Source organism: Solanum dulcamara, chromosome 2 (assembly GCF_947179165.1).
Source record: "Solanum dulcamara chromosome 2, daSolDulc1.2, whole genome shotgun sequence".
NCBI lineage: Eukaryota > Viridiplantae > Streptophyta > Magnoliopsida > Solanales > Solanaceae > Solanum > Solanum dulcamara.
Window position 1 is genome coordinate 64,362,674 of NC_077238.1, and position 19,933 is coordinate 64,382,606.

The following is a 19,933-nucleotide window of genomic DNA, read 5'->3' on the forward strand; positions in this document are numbered from 1 at the left end:
TGCACTATCTAGAGTTACTGGGGCTGGGTTACTTGATTTGGAGATTTCCCAACCAACATTGATCTCTTCCAAGCTAATTCTTGTAACACAACGAGAATGTAAATTAGTTGAAGCTAGAGGGTTGGGCAAATAAAGAAATGCTTACTCAACCATGCAATGCATTCATTTGTCCATAAATAGATTTCTGGGACAAAGTTGATGGAATAAAGGCACAATATAATTACAAAAGCAAAGGAATAGATGTCCATCACTTACCAAATAGGAACGAATTGAACAAGCTAAAGTAATAAGCTACCAAACATCATTTGCTTATTAACCAAGTATCAAGCAGGAACCATATTTTCAATGTTTGATGGCATTAGTATGTTAAATCCATCTGCTGCTGTGGATATAATCATTCCAAGGATCTGAGAATGCCAGTGAAGTTCTTTCAAATCTTTTTGGCCCTGTTAATTAGATATGTCGTCAGAATAAACTTATAGTAGATAAACTTTGCTCTCATCAGACAGACAGACAGACAGACAGAAGAACCTGATGGACGAAGAGAGGTTGTGGGGGCAAATTTATTGGGGCATTGACTTGCTCTTTCATTTTGGCTTTGAACTCAGCCTCCTCTTCCTCATCTCTCTCCAAAGAAAGGTCCCAGATACTGATATAAATAGAAAGGATGGTGATTTATACAAATAAACAGATCCTTAGAGAAACATCGAGAGTGTGACATAAGGCTGTTCATCAACAATCCCATTAGAGTTCTTACATCAGTTGATAGTTGATTGTCTGATGATGAAAAAGTAATGGTTGAGGCAGCTTCATGGGGAGGAATCCATTTGATAGAAATGATCGGATGTTTGTGATATTCAAAGTATGCCACAACACTGTCTCCTCCTTCTTGTCAAAGGGAACAAGAGAATAAGCAGTCACCCTTTTTTTTGGTGATAATGCGCGCACCTCGACTAATTCCACCAGCAATAAGTACCATGTAACTTTGTCAACCAAGGCTAGGATAGATGGGAATAAATCAACTAGTATTTTTGGTCTCTTCTTGGCTTTGATCTTGAGACCTCATGGTTCTCAACCTACTTTATTGACTACTAGGCCACACCCTTGGGTACATAAGCACTCATTTTTTAACTGACACGAGTCCACCTATACAATGGTTCGCTCTTATCTCATCTTCTTAAACCACTTTCTTCTCCTATTACCTTCTCAAAAAAAGAAGACAGAACCTCACTTTCTCCTCTATGAAGGCTCACAACTACTAGGTTGGAAATACGACAAGATAAACTCATATTAATCTCATCCCCACTTTCCAGCCCTCCCCAAACAGTTAAATATTTAATGCCACAACCAAAATTGAGAGAGTATTAGAGAATCATACATACATTCAGCCCACATTTCACGAATCTAAGATCTTGAATAGAAAATGCTTCGACATCACTTCCATATGCAAGTAACAACTGAAAAGAAATCACATAACAATATAACCATAACTATAGATGGGGAAAGTAACAACTGAAAAGTCAAATACCTGTTCCATGATATAACATTAACATCTGCCTTATGTGCCTTTATAGTGGTAGTAAGAGATTTTTTCTTTCGGGTATCCCATATCTTAATACTTCCATCAACTGAGCAAGAGGCAAACACACAAGGATCTACAGGGCTTCACTACATCAGAGGAAGTCACAAAAAATGCTTTAGAATTTAGCAAATGTAATGAGATGCCTAAATTGGAAACCTTTTGTAACACCCCCTAAAAATTTTCCCTAAGATTCGGACCCTTTTTGTATTCGTGTAGGGTCAAACTCAATTATTTTGAAGTATATGCACGAGTTAAGATGAGTCCCTGTGAAATTGAAAAGTGTTAGAGGTGACGTGGGGTCACAAAGGACCCCTAGGACCAAGCTAAGTCCAAGAGGATCCGTCTTGGGTAAGTTGTCGAAGGAGTTGGTATAAAGGTCAACTTCTAACGACCCTATCTTTTGAAAGACGAAAATATGGGTGGCCCACGACCTATTAAATTAAAGGTCGTCGAGTCTTCTTTCCAACGCCACTAAGAATGTAATTTTTGAAGTTCGGAGTCAAAAGATATGACGATCCTAAGACTAACTAGCACGACAGAGATTTTAGGCCTAGGTTGCAACTGCTGGGAAACTGGGCTTGGAGACGTAAGGGCGCGACGCGCCACTATCGCGCCAAGAACATGCCTTAGTAGTTTGGTCCTTGGAGCGGTGCACCACTAAGAGATGTGCAGGGTTTTCAAGCCTATTTTCCAGAACCCAAAAAATATGGCCTTGGCGCTGTAAGGGCGCGACGCGCCACTATCGCACCAAGAACATGTCTCAGTAGTTAGGTCCTTGGCGCGGCGCGCCACTAATGGATGTGCAGGTTTATAGGCCTAATCGGCCTGGCGCTACATTGGTGCGACGCGCCAGTGTAGCGCTAGGAACGTTTTAGCCTATTTTTTAGAATTTTTGGAGAAAGGGCAATTTGGGAATTATCCCAAATTATATATGTATCATCCTTGAACGAATTTAGACCATATTTTCAACCTCGCTCTCTCTTTAAAAGCCCTAGAAAATTTCCCTCTCCTCTCCTCTTCTCCAAATCCTTCTTTAACAAGATTTGCCTTCAAGAACTTCAAGACTTCAAGTTGCCATTGAAGACCCAACAACAAGGTTCCTTCAAGAATCTATTCTAAGGTATGTAAGGCCACACAAAGCATGGGTTGAGTCCACCCATGTGCCCTATACTCTCCTTGAGGTTAAATGTCCATAAGAATTGAGTTCTTGATATGGTTTATGTTTGAATGAGTCTTGTGTCCTAGTAATTTGATTCTTATTGTGTTGAAGCTGTTGAGCTAAGAATTTCTAAAACCTTTATATTAGCATGAGTTGATGGAGATGGTTTGTTAATATGCTCGGTTGATTTCCTTAACCATGTGATTATGTTGAATGTGTCCATTCCCTTAAATGTGTTATTCCTCTTGAATTATTGGTTTAAAATTCTTAGAGTTGTGATGAGTCCTAAGGAGGTGATAAATGAGGAGAGGATTGGTTTGTTATGTTTGCGAGATGTTATAAATGCCTATCTAATTTAGACTTGAATGAGTTGATTTGAGGATAGAGTTGTCGAGTTGGCAAGGTCCTAAACGAGACTTGCCATTGCGACTTTAATGAGTTAAATTGAGGATAGAGTTGATGAGTTGGCAAGGTCTTAAATGAAACTAGCTGTGAGGGCTTGTTTGAGATGATTAAATGGAGCTTTATGATCATAGAGTCATGGGAGGAGTATCGAGCACCAAAGCGGGTAAGAGTATAGTCCATACTTGAACCCCAGAAACTACGCCGCCAACGTAGGTAGAGATGGAACCGTTAAAGTCGGATGCTTCCCGTGGAATCGAACCGTTAAAGTCGGATGTTTCCCCATTTTATTGTCCTGAAATGATAGGACTTGACTAATCGATGGAATCCATGATTAGGGAGGAGTTCATGCCCTGGCAAGGTATGGACGGACGTGGCAACAACGTCTGATTGTTGTACTATCACTGGCTCATAAGTGATGGTTGTCGGATAAGAGAAACTCCCATTTAGGTCTTGATAGTACTCTGAGTCAGTTGAGTTGAGTGGCATGTGATTTGGTCCCGTCTAAACCACTTCTTGTTAGACTTAGGACACTTGAGTAAGTTGTTACTTATTTATGAGTTGAGATTTCCGAGTTGGTTGATTCTTTTCTGATGTTGTTTTGGCCATTTTACATACTCGTACATTCCACGTACTGACGCCATTTTGCCTACATCATTTCATGATGCAGAGACAGGTACCAGAGATCATCAACCGGTGCACCGTTGAAGATCTACACACTTCCAGCTACTTGGTGAGTCCTCTTAGTTTTCGGAGGATGTTGAGCTCCCTGTATAGTTTTGTATTGTTTTCTTTATTTTGATTGTTGGTAGCAATGGGCTTTTCATTGGCAGCCCCTAGACTTTGATAGAGGCTTCATAGACAAGAGTGTGGGGAGGTTGGTCTGTTATTTGAGGAGTCTTATTATATTTGTTTTGTTGAGTTGGTAGTGTTTGGCCTTCGGCCCCCATAATGAGAATAGTGTGTTTATGATTGAATCCTCCATTAAGTGAATGTGATTGAATGATAGTGTGACTGAATCATCTAGTTCGCTTGAAGGCCAGAAATGGCTTCCGAGTGCCGGTCACATCTAGGGTACCCTCCCGGGGTGTGACAAACATGGTATCCGAGCCTAGAGTTGAAGAGTCCTAGGGAGTCTATGAAGTCGTGTCTAGTAGAGTCTTGCTTATGGGTGTGTTGTGCACCACACTTATAATCAGGAGGCTATAAGACATTAAGAATTGTTTCACTTCTTTCATACTCTGAATTCGTGCGATAGAGTTAAACTCTATAAAACTACTTTCTTATTCGTGTATTTATACATTAAGATAATGCCTCCTAAACGTACTGCTAGCCAGAGGAATGCTAATAACGCAGGGATGCCACAGTCAGAGGTACGCCCATCGAGAGCTAGAGGCTGACCAGCAAGGTATGCAGAGGCACCTCAAGTGCCTGCTACTCCACCTGCACCCACTTCAGAGGAAGAATTTCGAGGGGCGATTGCTATGCTCACTCAATTAGTGGCTGCCCGAAATGGTAACCAGAGCTCGCCAACTCTTAGCTCTAGTTTCCAAGAGTCGTCGGCTGCCACCAGAATTAGATACTTTCTGAGAATGAATCCGCCGTCATTCACGGGGTCTAAGGTTGATAAAGATCCCTAAAATTTTATTGATGAGATGTGAAAGATCCTAAAAGCTATGCATGCCACGGAGATCGAGGGGGTTGAGTTGGTGTCTTACCAGTTCAAGGATGTGGCAAACATCTGGTATAACCAACGGGAACAAGGTAGGGGTGAGAATGTTGAGCCTGCTGTGTGGGATGATTTTGAGGGAGCCTTTCTTGACCACTTCATTCCCCGAGAATTGAGGGAAGCGAAAGTGGAGGAGTTTGTGAATCTGAAATAAGAAGGTATGAATGTTAAGGAGTACGGTCTGAAGTTCATCCAACTATCCAGATATGCTCCAGAAATGATCCCAGATGTGAGGTCGAAGATGAGAAAGTTCGTCTCCGGATTGGGGAGACATGTGATGAGGGAATGCAAAGTAGTATTGTTAATCTACAACATGGATATTTCAAGATTGATGGTGTATGCTCAGCAGGTGGAGGATGAAAAGAGGAAAGACAGGGAGGAGCATCTGAGCAAGAAGGCAAAATCAGCGGGACATGAGAATGAACAGAGGCAGAACAAGAGCAACAAGTCCTTCTTCCAGAAGAGGCCTTCTAGCTATGCCTCATCGGCTGCAAGTGCACCTATGCCGCAGCCCAGGTATGATTGATAGATGACAGTCATCAGAATGTCAGACCCTAGGGTTCTCAATTCCAGGCTAGCGAGGGTCAAGGTTCGAGAGGGAAGCCACCATGCGGCAAGTGCGGTAAGCTCTACTTGGGAGAGTGCAGAGCGGGAAGGGTTGGTTGTTATAAATACGGCCAAATAGACCATTTTCAGAGAGAGTGTCCAACAGGGGGAAACAGAGATCAATATCCTGCCACCACACCACCGGCTAGAGGTAATCATAGGGGCACTACTTCAGGTATAAGTGGAGGTATGAACCGTCTATATGCCATGGGCAGTCGCCAAGATCAAGAGAACTCTCCAAACATCGTGACGGGTATGATTCGAGTCACTTCTCTTGACTGCTATATTTTGATGGATCCGGGTGGCACCCTATCTTTTGTGACCCCTTACGTGGCTAGTAAATTCAATAAAATTCCTGAATGTCTTCTTGAGCCTTTCAGTGTAGCTACTCCTGTCGGTGATTCTATCTTAGCTAAGAGAGTCTATAGAGATTGCACTGTGTCAATTCATCACAGGGATACCCTGGTTGACTTAGTTGAGTTGGACATGGTTGATTTCGATGTGATCCTTGGCATGGACTGGCTTTATGTCTGTTATGCCTCTATTGATTGTAGGACTCAGATTGTTAAGTTTAAATTCCCGAATGAGGCTGTCATAGAGTGGAAGGGGAGTCCTGTCGTGCCTAAGGGTAAGTCTATTTCCTACCTTAGGGCCAGGAAGCTAATCTCAAAAGGGTGTATTTATCACATTGTCTGAGTGAAAGACAAAAATATTGAGTCTCTACCCTTTTAGTCGGTTCCAATTGTCAACAAGTTTACTGACGTCTTTCCTGAAGATCTGCCTGGAGTCCCTCCGGATAGGAAGATCGACTTTGGGATTGATGTTCTTCCTGATACCCAACCTATCTCTATCCCTCCATATAGAATGGCTCCGACTGAGCTGAAAGAGTTGAAGGAACAGTTGAAAGACTTGTTAGATAAGGGATTCATAAGGCCGAGTGTCTCACCATGGGGTGCTCCAGTCCTATTTGTGCGAAAGAAAGATGGGTCCCTTAGAATGTGTATTAACTACAGGCAGCTGAACAAGGTCACCATAAAGAACAAATACCTTCTCCCCAAAGGCCACATTGTATCTGGAGATGGTATTTAGGTTGATGCTCAAAAGATTGAGGCAGTGAAAAATTGGCCCAGACCCACGTCCCTAACAGAGATAAGAAGCTTCTTGGATTTGGATTGTTATTATCGAAGGTTTGTATATGGATTCTCGTCCTTATCATCACTATTGACCAAGCTGACCCAAAAGAAGGCTGAGTTCCAATGGTACGATGCTTGTGAGGAGAGTTTCCAGAAATTGAAGACCAAGCTAACCACTGCTCCTATTTTAACTTTGCCCCAGAGGTCTTTGTGATCTATTGTGATGCATCTAGAGTTGGTTTGGGCTGTGTGCTGATGCAGAAGGGAAAGATGATAGCCTATGTTTCAAGACAGCTTAAGGTTCACAAGAGGAATTACCTAACTCATGACCTCGAGCTAGCAGCTGTGGTGTTTGCACTTAAAATTTGGCGCCATTATTTGTATGGAGTGCATGTTGATGTGTTTACCGATCATAAGAGCTTACAATATGTCTTCAGCTAAAAGGAACTCAACCTAAGGCAAAGGATATGGCTCGAGCTACTCAAGGACTATGATATGAGTATCTTCTACCATCCATGTAAAGCTAACGTTGTTGCTGATGCTCTTAGCAGGTTGTCTATGGGTAGCACTGCCCATAGAGTGGAGGAAAGGAAGGAATTGGCTAAAGAGGTGCACAGATTAGCCCGATTGGGAGTTCGTCTTGAAGAGAACAATGAAGGTGGAGTTAATATTCAGGATGGGGCTGCATCCTCACTCGTGATGGAGGTGAAAGAAAAGCAAGACCAAGATCCCATCCTTCTCCAATTGAAGGAAGTTGTTCACAAGCAAGAGGTGATGGTTTTTACCAAAGGGGGAGATGGTGTGTTGAGGTACCAAAATAGATTGTATGTGCCAGATGTCGATGATATTCGAGGAAGGATTATAGCCGAAACACATAGTTCCAGATACTCTATTCATCCCAGCTCTACAAAAATGTATCATGACTTGAGGGAAATCTATTGGTGGAGTGGGATGAACAGAGATATTACGAAATTTGTTTCCAAGTGCCCGAATTGCCAACATGTGAAAGTTGAGCATCAAAGGCCATGTGGTTTAGCTCAAAACATAAAAATTCCTGAATGAAAGTGGGAGATGATCAACATGGACTTTATTACAGGTTTGCCAAAGTCCCAGAAGCAACATGATTCGATTTGGGTAATTATGGATAGGATGACGAAATCAGCTCACTTCTTGGCGGTTAATACTACTGACACCGCAGAAGATTATGCAAAGTTATATATATAAGAGATCGTCAGATTGCATGGGGTCCCTTTGTCTATCATCTTAGATAGAAGAGCTCAATTCACTTCCCAATTTTGGAAATCTTTTCAAAAGGGATTAGGTTCGAAGGTGAACTTGAGTACGGCCTTCCATCCCTAGACAGATGGCCAAGAAGAGCGCACCATCCAGACATTAGAAGATATGTTGAGGGCATGTGTGCTTGACTTCAAAGGAAATTGGGACGATCACTTACCTCTTATAGAGTTTACATATAATAATAGCTATCATGCAAGTATTCAAATGGCTCCTTATGAAGCTTTGTATAGGAGGAGGTGTAGATCTCCAATTGGATGGTTTGAGGTTGGGGAAGTTGAGTTGATTGGGCCCGATTTTGTTCACCAAGCCATGAAGAAGGTTAGATTCATTCAAGACAGACTAAAGATAGCCCAAAGTCGCTAAAAATCTTACACCGACGTGAGGAGGAGAGACTTAGAGTTTAAGGTGGATGATTGGGTGTATTTGAAGGTGTCACCCATGAAGGGTGTCATGAGGTTAGGAAGGAAGGGGAAGCTTAGTCCTCGATATATTGGTCCTTATCAGATTTCGAGACGGATTGAGAGTATCGCCTATGAGTTGGAGTTACCCTCAAAGCTAGCCTCTATTTATCCAGTATTCCACATTTCGATGTTGAAGAAGTTCTTAGGCGATCCCTCTTTGGTAGTCCCCATTGATAGTATCAGAGTTAAGGATAGTTTATCCTATGAAGAGGTCCCGGTCCAAATTCTTGATCGCCAAATCCACAAATTGAGGAACAAAGAGATCGTCTCAGTCAAAGTCCTGTAAAGAAATCAGTTTGTTGAGGAAGCCATGTGGGAAGCGGAGGAAGATATGAAATCTAGATATCCCCATCTATTCGTGCCTACCGATGAGAATGTTGAAGGTAATGCCTATTTTCTTGATTTGAATTCGTTTGTGCATTTTGAGTTTGGATAATAATTTTTGTTTGAGAAATTGATTGGTTAAATGACTGAATTCTGATTGTTATTTGTACCTCAATTTCCATTCTGGGTTTACTTATCATTCGAGGATAAATGATCCCAAGGAGGAGATATTGTAACACCCCCCAAAATTTTTCCCTAAGATTCGGACCCTTTTTGTATTCGTGTAGGGTCTAACTCAATTATTTTAAAGTATATGCACGAGTTAAGATGAGTCTCTGAGAAATTGAAAAGTGTTAGAGGTGGTGTGGGGTCACAAAAGACCCCTAGGACCAAGCTAAGTCCAAAAGGATCCGTCTTGGGTAAGTTATCGAAGGAATTGGTATAAAGGTCGACTTCTAACGACCCTATCTTTTGAAAGACGACAATTTGGGTGGCCCACAACCAATTAAGTTAAAGGTCATCGAGTCTTCTTTCCAACGCCACCAAGAATGTAATTTTTGGAGTTTGGAGTCAAAAGATATGACAATCCTAAGACGAACTAGCACGATAGGGATTTTAGGCCTGAATTGCAATTGCTGGAAACTAGGCTTGGCGCCGTAAGGGCGCGATGCGCCACTATCGCGCCAAGAACATGCCTCAGTAGTTTGGTCCTTAGCGCGGCGTACCACTAAGAGATGTGCAGGGTTTTCAAGCCTATTTTCCAGAACCCAGAAAATATGGCCTTGGCGCTATAAGGGCACGACGAGCCACTATCGCGCCAAGAACATGCCTCAGTAGTTTGGTCCTTGGTGCGGCGCGCCACTAATGGATGTGCAGGTTTTTAGGCCTAATCAGTCTGGCGCTACACTGGCGCGACGCGCCACTATCACGCCAGGAGCGTTTTAGCCTATTTTTCAGAATTTTTGGAGAAAGGGCAATTTGGGAATTGTCCCAAATTATATATGTATCATCCTTGAACGAATTTAGACCATATTTTCAGCCTCTCTCTCTCTCTAAAAGCCCTAGAAAATTTCCCTCTCCTCTCTACTTCTCCAAATCCTTCTTCAACAAGATTTGCCTCCAAGAACTTCAAGACTTCAAGTTGCCATTGAAGACCCAACAACAAGGTTCCTTCAAGAATCTATTCTAAGGTATGTAAGGCCACACAAAGCATAGGTTGAGTCCACCCATGTGCCCTATACTCTCCTTGAGGTTAAATGTCCATAAGAATTGAGTTCTTGATATGGTTTATGTTTGAATGAGTCTTGTGTCCTAGTAATTTGATTCTTATTGTGTTGAAGCTGTTGAGCTAAGAATTTCTAAAACCTTTATATTAGCATGAGTTGATGGAGATGGTTTGTTAATATGCTCGGTTGATTTCCTTAACCATGTGATTATGTTGAATGTGTCCATTCCCTTAAATGTGTTATTCCTCTTGAATTATTGGTTTAAAATTCTTAGAGTTGTGATGAGTCCTAAGGAGGTGATAAATGAGGAGAGGATTGGTTTGTTATGTTTGCGAGATGTTATAAATGCCTATCTAATTTAGACTTGAATGAGTTGATTTGAGGATAGAGTTGTCGAGTTGGCAAGGTCCTAAACGAGACTTGCCATTATGACTTTAATGAGTTAAATTGAGGATAGAGTTGATGAGTTGGCAAGGTCTTAAATGAAACTAGCTGTGAGGGCTTGTTTGAGATGATTAAATGGAGCTTTATGATCATAGAGTCATGGGAGGAGTATCGAGCACCAAAGCGGGTAAGAGTATAGTCCATACTTGAACCCCAGAAACTACGCCGCCAACGTAGGTAGAGATGGAACCGTTAAAGTCGGATGCTTCCCGTGGAATCGAACCGTTAAAGTCGGATGTTTCCCCATTTTATTGTCCTGAAATGATAGGACTTGACTAATCGATGGAATCCATGATTAGGGAGGAGTTCATGCCCTGGCAAGGTATGGACGGACGTGGCAACAACGTCTGATTGTTGTACTATCACTGGCTCATAAGTGATGGTTGTCGGATAAGAGAAACTCCCATTTAGGTCTTGATAGTACTCTGAGTCAGTTGAGTTGAGTGGCATGTGATTTGGTCCCGTCTAAACCACTTCTTGTTAGACTTAGGACACTTGAGTAAGTTGTTACTTATTTATGAGTTGAGATTTCCGAGTTGGTTGATTCTTTTCTGATGTTGTTTTGGCCATTTTACATACTCGTACATTCCACGTACTGACGCCATTTTGCCTACATCATTTCATGATGCAGAGACAGGTACCAGAGATCATCAACCGGTGCACCGTTGAAGATCTACACACTTCCAGCTACTTGGTGAGTCCTCTTAGTTTTCGGAGGATGTTGAGCTCCCTGTATAGTTTTGTATTGTTTTCTTTATTTTGATTGTTGGTAGCAATGGGCTTTTCATTGGCAGCCCCTAGACTTTGATAGAGGCTTCATAGACAAGAGTGTGGGGAGGTTGGACTGTTATTTGAGGAGTCTTATTATATTTGTTTTGTTGAGTTGGTAGTGTTTGGCCTTCGGCCCCCATAATGAGAATAGTGTGTTTATGATTGAATCCTACATTGAATGAATGTGATTGAATGATAGTGTGACTGAATCAGGTGGTTCGCTTGAAGACCAGAAATGACTTTCGAGTGCCGGTCACGTCTAGGGTACCCTCCCGGGGTGTGACACCTTTCCCTAAGTAGTACAAGCACTATATGAGCACCTGAAGATCTTCGACACTTGTTGTGTGTCCAATAAAAGGATCATCAATATTCCACATTGTATCGGAAGTTGGATCCCATAAATGGATATAATTCTTGCAGTCCCCTAGTAACAGCAATAAACGTTAGAATAATTATGACCATGGCATATCATCACATGTGCAAAGAGTAAAATCCCATACCTGAAACAAGCCTCCCTGGGACATGAGGACTCCAATCTATAGCATAGCCTTCATCTTTGTGTCCGCTAAACTTAAATAAGGGCGAATGATTAGAGACTGCAGAAGCCCCTTGGCTAAGATCACTCTCTGCTTCTGCCAACCCATTTAAATGCGAGCTAAAATTCCAGACCTGCCATTGCATTAAACCTAATATAAGATGAGAAATTATACTAGTCTCTGGATATATTAACCTTCTGGACAAGCCTACAGATGCACTGATGGATACGTGCGACACTATGGAGGGTAAAGGTGTTAAAGGTAGACCTATAATCATATGAAAGGAAATTGTCTCGAAAGACCTTGGGATCAATGCAGACTTAGCGAAAGATGGGACAAAATGGAAGGAAAAAATTCATATAGATGATATCTTCTAGTTGGAAATAGGATTTAGGCTTGTTACATAACTTCTATTATTTTTTCCTTCCACTTTTATTCTGTTTGGTATTGTGATGATATAAGTTGACTTAAGAAAGAATTGAGGATTCATATAGCGCCCACAAGTTGTTTGAGACTAAGGCATAATTGTTGTTGTATGGATATACTAAGCTTCACCAGAAGTTTGTTCCTTCGGCTACTGTATTTATCAGATCATTGACAAAGAACTACATAACTCAGACGAACTTAATCAAATACTATTTTGAGGTTAAAAATTGTATCTCACATAAATGTTTTGCACCATGATTGCCAAAGAATGATGCCAAACTGTTTAAAAGTAAAACTAACATAAGTAATCTAAAAAATATCCAAAGAACTGAATCATCAAACTTCAAAATTATTATGAGGAAGAGTCTGACCTGAACATGACCAGTATCACTCCAAGAAGCAACTATATGGGGTTTTGGGTCATAGCACGTATACTATTAACACATCCTTCATGAAACACCTTGCGTAACTGTAGAATATTGGAAAAAGAAGTTAACAGGAAAATGTGATGTATACATACAGTGTCATGTTAAGAAATAAAGTACCTGTAGAACAGCTTCTACTTCTTCTTCTTCTTCATCATCACTGCCACTACTTTCACTGTCCATATCATCATCACCCGTCTTGGTTGGCACCACTTCCGGCCTTTTTCCAGATATATTAGATAACTTAAAAATTCCAATCGAGTTCCAAGCACTTTTCTCTGCCTGAAATAATGGGAGAAAGGTGTTTCAGGAGCTTTTTGTTTTACCGTTTTTATTTTCCCCATTATTAAAAAAGGAAGGAAGAGAAACAGAGCAAATTGGGATGGCAGAAACTAAAACAAAAGAAATTTCTGCAATGTATAAAAATTAGACTAATTACTTTTGTTTATCAAAAAGGGTTTGTGCAATGTATATAAATGATCCTACGAAGCTAAATGGCAACGGATGAAAAATTATACTATTTATATATAGTTTAAATTAAATTATTTTTTATGTTTATACAGTAGATGTTGAACTCTTCCGCTTCTTTGTGTGTATCCTGGGTTAAAAGGAATCGTTCATGTTATTTCTATTAAACATAAAGTGAAGAAAGCTTACTTGTGTTCCTGCTACATAGTATGCAGTATGTGGAAACTCAGTCCGCACCATGCCAAGAGAGTCCCGCAGCACATCAAAACTGAATTTCATCAATATCTCATCAAATCTAAAATTGTCTAAAAATAAATAAAACTTTATGCAACAATGGAGGGTTGGACAAAACATCAGGTAAAAAAAAAAAACGACAAGGCATAGGGAAAAATACCTCATGCATGGCCATTCAATATGGAAAGCATGAAAGGCATTGTAAGCAGATGGGTCACACTGTAGCTCTTCACCTTCCTCCAATGAGTCTACTCCTGGCTGCCATACTTTCGATGCTACTGAATCCCACGATCCTTCCACTTTCTGTATTATTATTATTATTCAAAATTCAGATTTTTCTTTCATGTCACAAAAATTGATAACAAAACTATAGTACAAATTTTTGAGAGAAAAAAGAAATACCTTATTTTTGCGCGTAGCTTTATTAGGCTTAAACCATATTGGGATTGAAGGTGAAGCAGAGACTCGACTATCTAGTACGTTTTAGAAAGGGGGAAATTTTCTGGCAATACAAAACTGTATTCTAATTTACCTCTAATACCAATTTTATTTAGTTTACCAAAATTGCCGATTAAAAGCCTTGCGTAAAATCCTAACAAAATTATAATACATTCAACGGAAAAGGCTCATAAATATTTTTTGGTCTTAAAAAAAATACACTCCATATATTTTTTAGCGAAATGATTGATGATCCTTATACTTGTAATGAGTTTATATTTGAATCTTTCTATTTAACCATTTGAGACTTATTGAAATTAGTATTTTAAATATTTTTCTCATTTAATATGTGGTGCATGCAATACAATCATTACACGTCAAATTTCAAGTCATTTTTAACTGTCATATGAAAATAATATTAAAATTAAATTAATGCCCCAAAATTATTTGAGAAATTATTTTCTCTTTCTTCGAATTTTGTTTTCCAAATTTCTCTTCTTCTTCTTCCCTTCTCTGCAATTTTGGACCAATTTTAACTTTTCTAGTATATTTTTATAATTTGTTCATATGGGTATATGATAGAGAAGGCGGAGTGCTTGTTTGAAAAGTAAAATCAATAAGTTTAATACTTCTTTGTGGAATAATAAAAAGATTTAGTGCTTGTAGAGGCTCTTTTGTAAAGTGATAATGAAGGAGCTTGCACCAGAAATAATGAGCGTGAAAAGCAGCAACGAAGAAAATAATGTGGAAAAAATACATGTGTACGCCAAATCAGTAAAAAATTCCACATATACGCATGGGTGGATGACATGTGACATAAGATGGGTGTTTTTAAATTACTTAATCAAGTAAATGGGTGTTTTTAAGGCTGTTAATAGTTGAGGAAAGTAATAATTCACGTCAAGTTTAAGGGTGTTTTTAAAGCTATTAATAGTTGGGGACTAAAGTAATAATCCATGCCAAGTTTAGAAGTATTTTCAATATTTACCTCAAAAACAAAGGTTGATGATGATTTTAGACCAAAAGATGGACCATTTTTAATTAGTTAGGGATATTTTGAGCTAAAAAAATAATTTGAAAGTATTTTTTAGACCAAAAAATAAAAGAAGAATATTTATGAGCATTTTCCCTACATTCAACGTACAATAAACCTATCTATATTATGTTATTTAGTTTACCAAAAATATCTTTTTTTAACTATCAAAATTGCGTTGGTTTTAAAATTGGAAAAAAAAATAATGAATGATACTTTACCGAAAACTTATGGAATTTTAATAATCAATAATTTGCGATTTGTACCCTTAATTTATGCGTTCTATTGTGACTTAATCCTTATTTTATTATTTTTAATTATTTACATCTTAATCTCCTTAGTTCCTTAAAAAAATCATTAAAAAATCTTCTTTTCAATTATTTACAAAACAAAATAGAAAAATTAACAAGTTATTATAAGTATTTGTTAGAATTTAAAAATATATAATAATATAATTAAATTTCATTTTGCCTACAACATAAATGATTATTCTCGTCTTTTTTTCTTAATACACATACAAAATTATAGAAAAATAAAGACTTAAACAAGCATTTTCATCGATTTACAATGAGAAAAATTTCGCCCGAACAAGAAATAAAGAAGAGGAACCAACAAAAAAATTGAATTTACTTTATATATATATATATATTATATATATAGACTTTGCATATGTGTGCCACGTTATTTAATAAAAAATGTATATAAAATGAATTAATTATTACTTTTATAGCCCATACCATTGAATACACGATTTTAAAAAAATTATGTAAATATTATTAAATAATATATTTGAGTTACAAAATAAATATCAAAGAAAAAGTTTATGTTCTTGAAAATGATCAATGTTGATTCGATTTAGCTACCTTAGTAAGGGGAAAATATTACTTTAAAAAAAATTATAAATGAATTAATATTTAGGACTTTGAAATAAAATGACAACTTGATATTTTTACTTTCCTATAAATCATACATGAGAAGAGAATTTCTATTAATTGTTTTAGATATTGCATAACCTATCTCTACAACATTTGTCAATAAATTATAATGTAAAAAAATATTTTTATTCATGATTTTACTCTAGGTTCATAAATAAGAGTTTTAGTAAAAGTTTCCTACTTATTCTTCGACTATTACCTTATACTTGTTCTTCATTTCTTATTTCTAAGCCTCTCGGTTAATTTTTTTTTCCTACGTTAGGTTTGCCAGTTTTAGTTTTTTTTTCCAGCGTTGAGGCTGTCTCAGTCTTAGGGAAAGGAAATCTTAGAGTATACTCTATCACACGACATCGACCATTAATGAAGTAAGGATTTTCTAAAACGCCTTATAGCCTTCTATTCATAAATGTGGCGCGCTTCACACCCATTAATAAGACTTTACTTGACGCAGCATGTTGAATTTCCTAGGACATCTTAAACCTTGTGCTTTGATATCAAGTTTTGTCACAGTCCGACCTAGGGCCTAGTCGTAAAACCAAGCCTCTTGACATATCGTAAGCATACATAAGGTAAAGTAAAGCGGAATTAACATAGGAAAGAGTCTAAATCATGAATCATAAAAGAGATGTAAACTTGACTACATAGACTCTATAACATTTGTCCCACATATGCCTCTACTACTCAAGGAGGACGGGGGCTAAGACATGTCCCTAACTCACCTTCAACAGAACTATAACAAAAGTCTTTGAAATGAAATAAATGCATAACTCACCCCCGATAGATGAGGACTCAGCAATCTTCACCGGATGGAAACTCTACTGGTCATGTGTAGGTGGAATATGATCCTCAACCCCTACATTATGAGACAATGTAGGTAACAATATGCGTTAGTATATTTGAATGTACTAAGTATGTGGTCATGCCATGCAATATAAATCATAGGATGCAATGATCAATTAATGTACATGATAAAGATGATAAGTAAAGTCATGAGAAAATCATAATGATCAAAGCCTTAATAGACATAGTCTAAATCATAATAGGACATAAAAAGAGTATACATATGTAGGATAGAACCATAACTGATAATAAGATCATGCGATCCATAACATGGAATCTCGATGTCTCCCCATACAACGGATGAAACGAGAATCTACTTTCCAAGGTAGACTCTACCTCGCTAGGCCGGTCATGTACATACGCTATATGTGGATTCACTCTCTAGGCCAAAGGGCAATCTTACGGTGTCATGTAGCTATAAGACAAGAGACTTTATATAAGGACCCCATAGGTCGAGCCCTCACCTCAAGTCATCATTCAGTGCTAAGTCAAATCCCACGGAATACATAACATAATAATCATACTTAACATATAATCATAAACTTGTTCATAAACTTCATAATTCACAGCTTAGCTCATTTTTATGTCATACTTGCAATGTGAGTATAAGCCTTTCAACTTGTATAATTCATGTCACTAGATTCATAGGTCACCAATTAAGGATCCTAAGTCACCTTTATTCATAAATTTCATAAATTCATATCTTGAACATACTTGTAATCCATGATTATAATTCATACTTGAATTTAGAGTAAAACTTGTATACATAGTCAATTTGAGTAAAATCCATGAGAATACTTTGAAATCATTGAAATTTATAATCATACTTCATGTAAATCATCATTGAAAATAGTTTCATGCATGGGCATTCATAATTCAACTTGAAATCATGTAATTCATGTAGAAACATACTTATAATGATTGTTGATAACAAATAATAACATAATTGAAACAATCTAATGCAATTAATCAAACTAGGATTACAAATCCAATTGAAATTAATGATATTTTGAGTAAAAACCTAGGGACTCCATGGGTGAAAGGAACCTATGGATCAATCTCTACATACCTTGAATGAATTTGAACTTGAAATTGAGAAAGGAGACTTGTTCTTGAAGGCAAATTCAACTCATAAGCCACCTTACCAATTCTCCTCAAAATCTGATGGGCCAACATAGAGGGGACTTAACTTTCCTTTCTTACCAAAATGCATCACACCTTTCATGGGTGGAATTTTCAAGTAAATTCAATCATTAATCTCAAATTCAAGCTCTCTTCTTGTCACATCTGAATAGGACTTTTGTCGGCTTTAGGCTGTTTTCAATCTTTCTCTAATAAGTCTAACCTTCTCCATAGCCTCAAATGCCAACTCGGGCCCTATCAAAGTTACTTCACCTACCTCAAACCAACCGATAGGAGATCTACACCACCTATCATACAAAGCTTCAAATGGATCCATCTCAATGTTAGAGTGATAATTGTTATTATAAGAAAACTCTATTAATGGAAAATGATCATCCCAATTTCCTTTAAAATCAATCACGCATGCTCTCAACATATCCTCTAATGTCAAAATGGTACGCTCATCCTGACCATTCGTTTGTGGGTGAAAAGTTGTACTACGCTTCACTTAGGTACCAAGACCCTTTTGAAAAGATCTCCAAAACTGAGATGTAGACTAAGTATCTTGATAAAAAATGATAGACAATGGAACACCATGAATCTTAACTAACTCTCAGACATACAATCTAGCATAATCCTCAGTTGTATATGAGGTCTTAACTGGGAGAAAATGGTCCGACTTAGTCCTTCGATCAACAATCACCCAACTAGAGTCCTGTTGCCTACGAGTACGAGGAAAATCATCAACAAAGTCCATATTCAAGGCTTTCCACTTCCAAGTAGGAATCTCAATTTCTTGTGCCAAACCTCCTAGTTTTTTATGCTCAACTTTCACTTGTTGGCAATTAGGACACTTAACCACGAATTCCACAATATCTCTCTTCATGCCATTCCACCAATACACTTCTCTCAAATCTCGATATATCTTTGTGGAACCCGAATGAATAGAGTATCATGAACTATGAGCCTCAGACAATATCATATCTTTCAAGCCATCAATATTCGAGAAACACAATCTGCCTTGATATCTCAAAACACTATTTCCCCCTTGGAGAAAGCCTCAATGGCTTTTTTGGAAACCATTTTCATCAATTCAACCAAAGCGGGATCACTATCTTTCTCACAAAAGATGATTCAGAATCATTTTGCATAATAACATCACCATCTTTTGAATCAACCAATCGAACACACAAAGGGGCGAATCTATGCACATCTTGACCTAGCTCTTTCTTCTCATCCTCAATATGATCATCACTGTTCATGGACAATCTACTAAGAGCATCGGAAATCACATTTTCCTTAGTCGGATAGTATAGCACACTCATGTCATATTCCTTCAATAGCTCAAGCCATCTCTTTTGTCGAAGGTTCAAGTCCTTTTGAGTGAACACATATTGTAAACTCTTGTGATTGGTGAAAATATCCACATGGATACCATAACGATAGTGTCTCTACAACTTCAAAGAAAATACCACCACCGCCAACTCCAAGTCATGAGTTAGGTAATTCTGCTCATATGCCTTGAATTGCCTTGAAGCATAACCTATCACTTTACCATTTTGCATTAGAACAAAACCAAGACCAATTCATGAAGCATCACAATATACAACAAACCCATCGGAACCTTCCGGTAAAGTCAACACCAGAGCAGAGGTAAGCCTATCCTTCAACTCTTGAAAGCTTTTCTCACAAGGGTCAAACCATTAGAATTTTACCTACTTTTGAGTCAAAGTAGTCAAGGGCAATGTAACTTAAGAGAAATCTTCCACAAACCGTCTATAATAACTGGCTAAGCCCAAGAAACTTTGAATATCGAAAGGAATTAATAGTCTAGGCCAATTTTTGATTTCCCCGATCTTTTTTGGATCAACCATAATTCCTTCTTCGGAAATAATGTGACCAAGGAAAGCAATTACCCTTAACCAAAATTCACACTTAGCACACTTTGGAAAAGTGGGGCTACTATCACTCACACCTCCACCTTTACCCTTAGGGTATGACACCCTATCCTTATCAAACTTCTTTTCTAAACCATGACCTTGTTGAGAACGGTCACTACTACCACCAGTCCTAGCATTTGAGAACCCATTTTTATACAGGACCCTCTTAGAGTTTCTCATCCTTATCTCTTTAAGTTTCTCTCCTTCAATTTGCTTGGAAAAAGTCATGAGCCAAGATATGTCCATTTTATTAATAAGCATGGTGGTACGACATTCTTTGCAACCAAGTCGGATACCCCTGATATGAATTGACTCATTTCGACATATGGATCGACAACCAATGAAGAAGCATACTTGATATCTTGGTGAACTTGAGGGAATAATCTCTCATACCCATATTGCC

General features: G+C 38.3%; 1 pseudogene; it reads right to left on the reverse strand.

The window, feature by feature from the left end:
• Positions 1 to 323: 323 nt before the first annotated feature.
• LOC129872243 (protein HEAT STRESS TOLERANT DWD 1-like) lies at positions 324 to 19,710 on the reverse strand (annotated as a pseudogene).
• Between the last annotated feature and the right edge of the window lie 223 nt (positions 19,711 to 19,933).